Genomic DNA, 8,231 nt, shown 5'->3' with positions numbered 1-8,231 from the left:
TGATCTTGCTGAGAGTGCTGGTCTCCATTTAGATCAAAATGCATCGTAATTTATTCATGCAAGACCTTCTTTTCATCTTGACACCAAGGACACAGTAATGACACCGTCACTGAAGCCATGAAAGTAGCAGGATTGGACTTTGAATCACTTTATATTAATAAACAACATCACTTAGTGGACGGCCAACAACGACCTTAGCACAAAATGTATCATCTTCCCATTTCTTTCCTTATTTGAGGGGACTTGTTTATCACCCAATACATGCTTTGACTATGCCCCTACATAAGAAAATTTAATTTTGGGGTGGTGGAAGTGTTATTTTTTTACTTGTTCATTAGAATATTTTGTACACTGTTTGCTTTGGAAACGTCATATAAAAATAATTAGTTTTGTGGAATGGCAGCAAAAAATGTATTTTTGTGCAACCATTTTGTATGGAAAAAGATAGGAATGGAGTTTAGAAGATCAATAATGAAGATACTCTTTTTTTTTTTTATTTTATTTGCAAATTAGCACTGATAAGGTTTAAGAGACCTAAAAAGATATTTATTTAAAGGAAACGGTTATAAATAATTTGCTGCAATGGCACAGCTAGCATACCTGTCATACAATCCCTGCATGCTAGGATGAACAGTCCGATTTAGCAGTTGTTTGAGGTTGAATACAAAAATCTCTTTAAAGGGAACTTGTCACCAGGTTTGCCCCATATGAGGTAAGACCACCACCTCTCAGCCCTCATATACAGCATTCTAATATGCTGTATATAAGCCCCCGATCTGGCCTGCAAGACAAGAAAAAGACCTTTTATAATACTTACCTACGGAGCGGTCGGTCCAAGGAGTGTCGCTCCTCTTGGTCCGGCGCCTCCCTTCTTCTTGCGATACCGTCCTCCTTCTTGCTTCGTGTGGATGACGCGTCCCTACATCATCCACACAGTCCCCCCGGCATCGCGCTCCTGTGCAGGCCTACTTCTTTTCCCTGACGAGGGCAAGCAAAGTACTGCAGTGTGCACGCGCCCGGAAAGATTAAAGAGCCCCGACGCATGCGCACTGCAGTGCTTTTTTTCCAGGTTTAATTTTTTATTGTGTACAAAGGTTAGTTCTGTGTAAAAAAAAATATATATATATATATATATATATATATATATATATATATATATATATATATATCAGCCCTATTTACCCATTGTCTTTAGGATAAGCCATCAGTATTAGATCGATGAATTAAAAACTTTATTAATGTGTAATCCAATTAAAATTATTTTTTACATAAAATGTTAATGATTTAAATTCCTCACAAAAAAAGTTTGGGGCTTTTAGGCGCTACAAGTAGATCACCTTTAAGGTTAACTTATGAAGCATAGTGCTAAGTGTGAGGCAAAGCATAAGGAAACCAGATTCCCCATGACTCTTTATAAGATTAACTTTATTCAATTCCACATCAAAACTCAGCTGCTAAATCACCATAAAAAGTATTATGGAAAGAACAAGCTTTACACTGTGATCAGAATAGGAAAAAAGCTTAGTAGCAGAATAAAAAGTAAGGCAGTGAAGAATAATATATATACTTTGTGAGATCATAAATATGTTCAAAACGTTTCCCCACAGTCCATAGTTAATCTGCTCGATTTGTAAGTATATATGCTCCTCAACATTGAAACTGGAACACCAGGAAGGAAAATTGTGCAATTATGGAAATAACAGGGTCAATAGTCAAGTTAATGATGTGCAAATGATGAAAGATGGAAACATTTTCAAAATCATCTCAATTCAGTATGGAGTATGAGCGCCACATGCAAAAATTCCCGCATTTACACACCTTGGCTGCTATCAGTGAGGTTATTAATGGTTGTCTGAGGACAGTTCTGCTGCACTGAATGCACTTGGAAATGCAAATAATCAAGATCCGCTGCTGGCAGCTCCCTTTGCAATTGCCGACCAGTGACGTCCCAAATGTGCTAGATGAGAGAAAAGTCCAGAGACTCAGCTGGCTGCTCACAGTAGCATGAAGAACATGGGGCCTAGTATTGTTGGGTTGAAAAACTGCTCCTGAGACACTTTAGAAAGTGGACACTTTCCTCTTAAAGCCCCCGTCTCACATAGCGAGATCGCTGCTGTGTCACGGTTTTGGTGACGCAACAGCGACCTCACCAGCGATGTCGCTATGTGTGACACTTTGGAGCGATCAGGCCCCTGCTGTGAGGTCGCTGATCGCTGAAAAGTGTCCTGGACCATTTTTTGGTCGTTGCCCTCCCGCTGGTCAGCACACATCGCTGTGTGTGACCAGCGGGACCAACGATCTGGCTGGTAACCATGATAAACATCGGGTTACTAGGGGCACACGCGCACCTAGTAACCCGTTGTTTATCATGGTTACCACTCTGCTACAGTGAGCGGTAACCTCACCTTTCTGTTTGACAGCTCACCAGCGACCGCAGCAACGATCCCTGACAGGTCGTATCGTTGTCGGGATCGTTGCAGCGTCGCTAAGTGTGACGGGGCCTTTAGTGTTGCAATTTCAATATTGAGCAGTGCAAATAGTCTCTTTAAAGAGGAAGAGAACTTGATCTCTAGCGTTACCTATAAAATGTAGCAATTCTAAAAGTCAATATCAACCCTTTAACGAGCCATGCTACGCAACTAAGAAGCCAAACCATAAACTCTCTATTTGCAGACACATGTTTTGGGTGTTTTTCCCCACTACAGTTCAAAGCAGAAGATCTTTGTTAGGTGAGGGGCCTCTGACTGGGAGCTTAAGGGGGAAGATTTCTCATTGTGGAAAGTGCTAATCCGGCGTAACCAAACTCATAGGCCATGCAATATTCCTCTAAATATGCAAATAGCCTCTTCAGAAAGGAAGGTGGAGCTAGAAGTCAAGTCCTCTTCCTACGCTGGCTTAGCACTCTCCACAAGAAGAAACTTTCCCTCATAGACCACAATCGGACACCTCTCACCTAACCAAATTAAATCTTCTGCTTTGCACTAAAGAGGAGTAAACACCTTCAAATTGCAAATGAAGTATCTGGTTTGGATTCTTATCCTAAGTCATGTGTCAAGGCTCGTTAAAGGGTCGATATTGACTTTTAGGATTGCTACATCCAATAGATGGCGCTAGAGATCAAGTTCTCTCGCTCTCTGAAGAGGGTATTTGAATATCTAAATTCCCAGAGGAGCATTGCCACTCTCCTCAAGGAGAAACCTTCCCCCTTAGGGTCTGTACACTCTTGTTTTTGATGCATAAGTTCTGTGCAGATTTGTCACAAAACCTGAAGGATTTTCTAATACAAGCAAAGTGGACGAGAGTCCTGAAGTCTCTTGCACACACTGCTTATTTTTCCTTGCAGATTTGCAGCAGATTTAAATCTGCAGCATTTCAATTCTTTTAGTGTTTTTGCTGCAGATTTCACCCATACTAATGAATGGGAAACCGCATCAAAAACGCATGTATTGTATGTTGCGTTCTTCCTGCCAACACATCAGTATTTGCAGCAGATTTTTTTCTGCTGCAATTACTGAATGTGTGCACATAACCTTTTACCCTCAATGTGGAGCTGTGTAATTTAAAAGACCAAGGTGAACCAATCCATGCAAAAAAGAGGATATTAATATCCTTTGGAAAAGGTAAAAAGTTACCATGTTTTTGAAGTTCTTACATTCCATTGTCTGAATAAACCAATAGATCCTAAAGAAGTCTGATACATACATGAAATATTAAAGTAGGGTTAGATGGTTTAGTGAATGAATACTGTATCTATATTGAAGATGGTTAAACACCATATTTAAGTAGGATATTTAAAATGGCCTGTAGCAATTTAGCTTTTTTCCTATTGTTATGCTGAAGGGCAACATCATTATTATTCCCAAAGTAGAGAAAGGTGGTGAGCAGACGGAAAACTTTAGACGAATATCTCATGAATGGCAGTACAAAAGTACAGCACCTACAAGAACAAGTTAAAACATTGATTTCAGATAATCAAATGAGCTTCATAGAAGGGAGAAAGTCCCAAAAGCCACCTGCATGCATCTGTAGATTAATTCAATGGTTGGAAAAGATGGATGTCACTTGTGCAAGCTTGTCAATAGATGCTGAGAAAGCATGGGCAAAGTGCACTGGGGCTTCCTATGAGTGATTTAGTTTGAATACAATTAATGCTTTGTACTCCTGACCTGACTTCAAGATCTTTTACAATGACTTCTAATGAGAAGCTTTTGTTATTACGACCGTGACCTTTTTTCCCCACTATATTTAACCTAGCAGCGGAACCATATGCTCAAGCCATGAGGGATAGTGTTGGTATTACTGGAATTTGAGAGAAAGCAAGAGCACGTCTAACAACACTATGGCCTACATTTATTAAAGTTTTTCCACCAGAAAAAGGCCGTAAAAAAAACCTTGAAAAGTTGTGAAAAATTTTGTGTAACTCAAATTACGCAAAAAGTTTTGACTTTTGTCATTTTCACACCAGTTTCACCCACCTCCGCCGAAATGGCCGTAGGTGGGGCGGGATGCTACAGCTCATCTAATTCATAACAAGCTACTAAATTATTAATTAAATGGAATCTGACAGCAGGTTTTTGCTATGCCACCTGGGAGCAGCATTATGTAGGGGCAGATCTGTCACTTATTGGGCAGCTTGCTGTAGTTTTGATAAAAATCACCATTTTACCTGCTGCAGATCTACCAGTTCCCTGAATGCTGGGCTCTGTATAACCCCGTCCACACCACTGATTGGCAGCTTGCTGCCTACACTGTGCATAGTCAGAAAGTTTTCAATCAGTGGAGGGAGTGGGGTTATACAGAGCTCATGAATATGGAGGACTACATGGCAGCAGGTTTACTAGTCCTCTAGTGATAATCTTGTGCTAACACAGTGATTTTATCAAACCTACAGGAGGGAGCCTAGTAAGTGAAACGTCACAGGAATCGGGATCTTTGTCACTACATTATGCTGCTCTTAGATTAGGTGGCAAAAACCTGGTGACAGATTCCCTTCAATAACTTACAAATTAGAGCTGCACTCTAAAACGCTATAGAATGTAAACATTGAATATATGAAGCTGGAACTGCATTACTGTTATAGAAAACATGTTAAAAAATGAAGGTACTTAGTGTACAAATTGGCCAATTCGTGTGAGCCCAATAGCCAACAACCATGCGTACCCTTTTGTTGGGGTCCTAAATCTAACATGATGCTTCTCCTGGGCTAAAAGCCTGCAATTATATGGGCAGGTAGGATCAAGCTCTTTTTAAATACGCATTAGGCTGAAAGGAGGAGAGCTCAGTTAGAAGGCGTGTACTGCAAATATAAAAAAAAAGCAGACCGCCACTTCTAAGCAGAAAAAGACAAGTGTGAACAGGTGCAAGCTAAGAGATCCACACTATATAACTATCTAGTGTCCCTAGAAAGGGGTACGCCTTGTTTCTACAGCAGTAATGCAGTTTCAAATTTCATATATTCAATGTTTACATACTATAGTGTTTCAGAGTGCAGCTTTAATTTGTTAGTTCAAATTAGGAGAGCAGTAATTAGAGAAGCAGCCAAGAGGCCTCTGGGTCACTTTGGAGGAGCTGCAGGGATCCACAGCTCAGGTGGGAGAATCTGTCCACAAGACAACTATTAGTTGTATACTTTACAATTCAGGCCTTTATGGAAGAGTGGCTAGAAGAAAGACAGTTTTGAAAGCAAGCCATAAGAAGTCCCATTTGCAGTGCTAGCAAGTGGAAGAAGGTTCTCTGGTCAGATGAGACTAAAGAACTTTTTGGACTAAACGCAAAATGTGTGGTGGAAAACTAACACTGCACATCACCCTGAAAACACCATCCCCACGATCAAACATGGTGGTGGCAGCATCATGTTGTGTGGATGCTTTTCTTCAGCAGGGACCGGTAAGCTGGTCAGAGTTGATGACAAGAACGATGGAGCTAAATACAGAGCAATCCTGGAGGAAAACCTGTTAGAGACTGCAAAAGACTTGAGACTGATGTGTAGGTTCACCTTCCAGCAGGATAATGACCCTAAACATACTGCCTGAGCTACAAAATATTACCAGAACTACAATGGAATGGTTTAGATCAATGTTTCCCAAACCCCAGTCCTCACGACCCCAACAGATCATGTTTTCAGGATTTCCTTAGTATTGCACAGTTTCTGAAGTCCTGATGATAATTCCTGCAATACTGATGAAGTTTTGAAAACCTGATCGGATAGGGCTGTAAGGACTGGAGTTTGGGAAACACTGGTTTAGAGCAAAAACATATTCATGTGTGAGAATGGCCCAGTCAAAGTCTAGACCTAAATCCCATTGAGAATCTGTAGCAAGACTTGAAAAGTGCTGTTCACAGACCCCTCCATCCAATCTTACTGAGCTGGAGCGAGTTTGCAAAGAAGAATGGGGAAATATGTCAGCCTCTATAAGTGCAAAGCTGGTAGAGACATCCCCAAAAGGCTTTCAGCATTAACTGCAGCGAAAGGTGGTCCTACAATGTATTAACTCAGGGGGGACTGAATACAAATTAGAAAATAGCAAAAAGGCAATGGAACTTACCAGCCAAAGGTTCAAGAGAAATGCACACCAGGACGCGGCCGCCCCCCCCCCTGTAGGAAGGAGATGACACAGGTGCGGAATGCGGTGAGCAATCACTCTCAACCACTCACACTGGAGGAGTGACTGCCCCGCAATATAACCGCACCAGATGAAACCTGCAAATAGGGTGCCATTCACTGAATACAAATACCGCGCAATTTTCAGATTTAGATTTTTTAAAATATTTAGAAAACCATGTACCATTTCCTTTACACTTCACAAATACTTGCAACTTAGTGTTGTTAGTTACACCCAAAAACTTAAATGTTTTTTTTTTAACGTGGAAAAATCTGGAAAATTTGGGGAAATCTGCATAACTAAGCATATACTAAGTAGCTGCAAGTCAAATTTATGTATGAGCTAGCCAAGATGATTGTCAATACAATGACAGTAGTCTCACGTTCAAAGCAGTAGCGGATGGTGAGACATGGAGCCTGAAAGTCAAAAAGTTCAAAATATTGTTACCCTTTTGCTCATCAGTGTAAGAAAAACATGGATATCTGTGGAATAAGACATTGTCTCCCATATCATGGTATAATTTTATTCCGATTCCTATGACCTGCATGCCCATATAGATAGCATAGGGGGGTTGATCCTACTTACAGATTTGGCCGCACCACGGGTGCACTGAGCGCCAGTAGTTGGTTTGAACAGTCATCCTGTCCTGACAGAGTCCATTTTTTTGCACTGTTATGTTGTTTTTATATATGAACACTGTTTTTTTTTTTAGCTCTTGAAAAAAACTAGATTGCTTGTACAACACCGGTAAAGAAATCAAGTGCATTGTTTGCTAATCCTGGATTGCTGCCTTTTCTCTTCACTACATTGGATGGTGACAGCAGAGCCGTGTTCCCTGAGGCTCCGCACCCAACTTGAGATACTGTGCTGCCCCATTTTCTTTTTTGTTACAACTTTGAGATTGCACAGAACTGTAAGGCTGTGCGCCCACGATGCGTTTTTCAAGCGTTTACGCTGCGGAATTTCCGCAGCGTAAACGCTTGGGAAACGCTTTGCAAACCTTCCCCCATGGTCTCCAATGCAATTCCGCACTTTCAATGCCCATGCTGCGTATTTTTCTGCAGCGTTTATGCTGCGCTCAATAATAAGCAGCATGTCCATTAATTTTGCGGACACGCAGCGTAATCGCCGCCATTAACTTGCATTAGAACGCGCCAATTCCGCAAGACTGCATCTGTACTTGCGTAATTAGCGCGTTCTAATGTGCGGATGGTACCCGAGTGTGGAGAAGAGGAGACTCTCATCCAGACCTGGGTACCATAGAATCTGTAAAAAAAAGAATTTAAAATAAAAAATAAAGTTTATACTCACCTTCCGATGTCCTCCCGGTGTTTTGTCTGCTCCGTCCGGTCTCTTGCACTGCTTGCGCTGTTGTGAAGGACCTGCCATGACGTGACTGAGTCATGTGACCTGTCACATGACTGAATGACGTCACCGCAGGTACTTCACACCACCGCGAGCAGTGCAAGAGACCGGACGGAGCAGACAAAACACCGGGAGGACATCGGAAGGTGAGTATAAACTTTATTTTTTTACCATTCTTATTCTTTTTTTAACTATTACTTGGTCACACTATATATGCCGGTTGCATGGATTTATATAGTGTGACCAATTTGTCAAGCACTTTTC

This window comes from Phyllobates terribilis, unplaced genomic scaffold (genome assembly GCF_046119375.1).
Source record: "Phyllobates terribilis strain yellow unplaced genomic scaffold, ASM4611937v1 Scaffold_7__3_contigs__length_470593459, whole genome shotgun sequence".
Taxonomy (NCBI): domain Eukaryota; kingdom Metazoa; phylum Chordata; class Amphibia; order Anura; family Dendrobatidae; genus Phyllobates; species Phyllobates terribilis.
Note: the sequence above shows the minus strand (reverse complement) of the source record.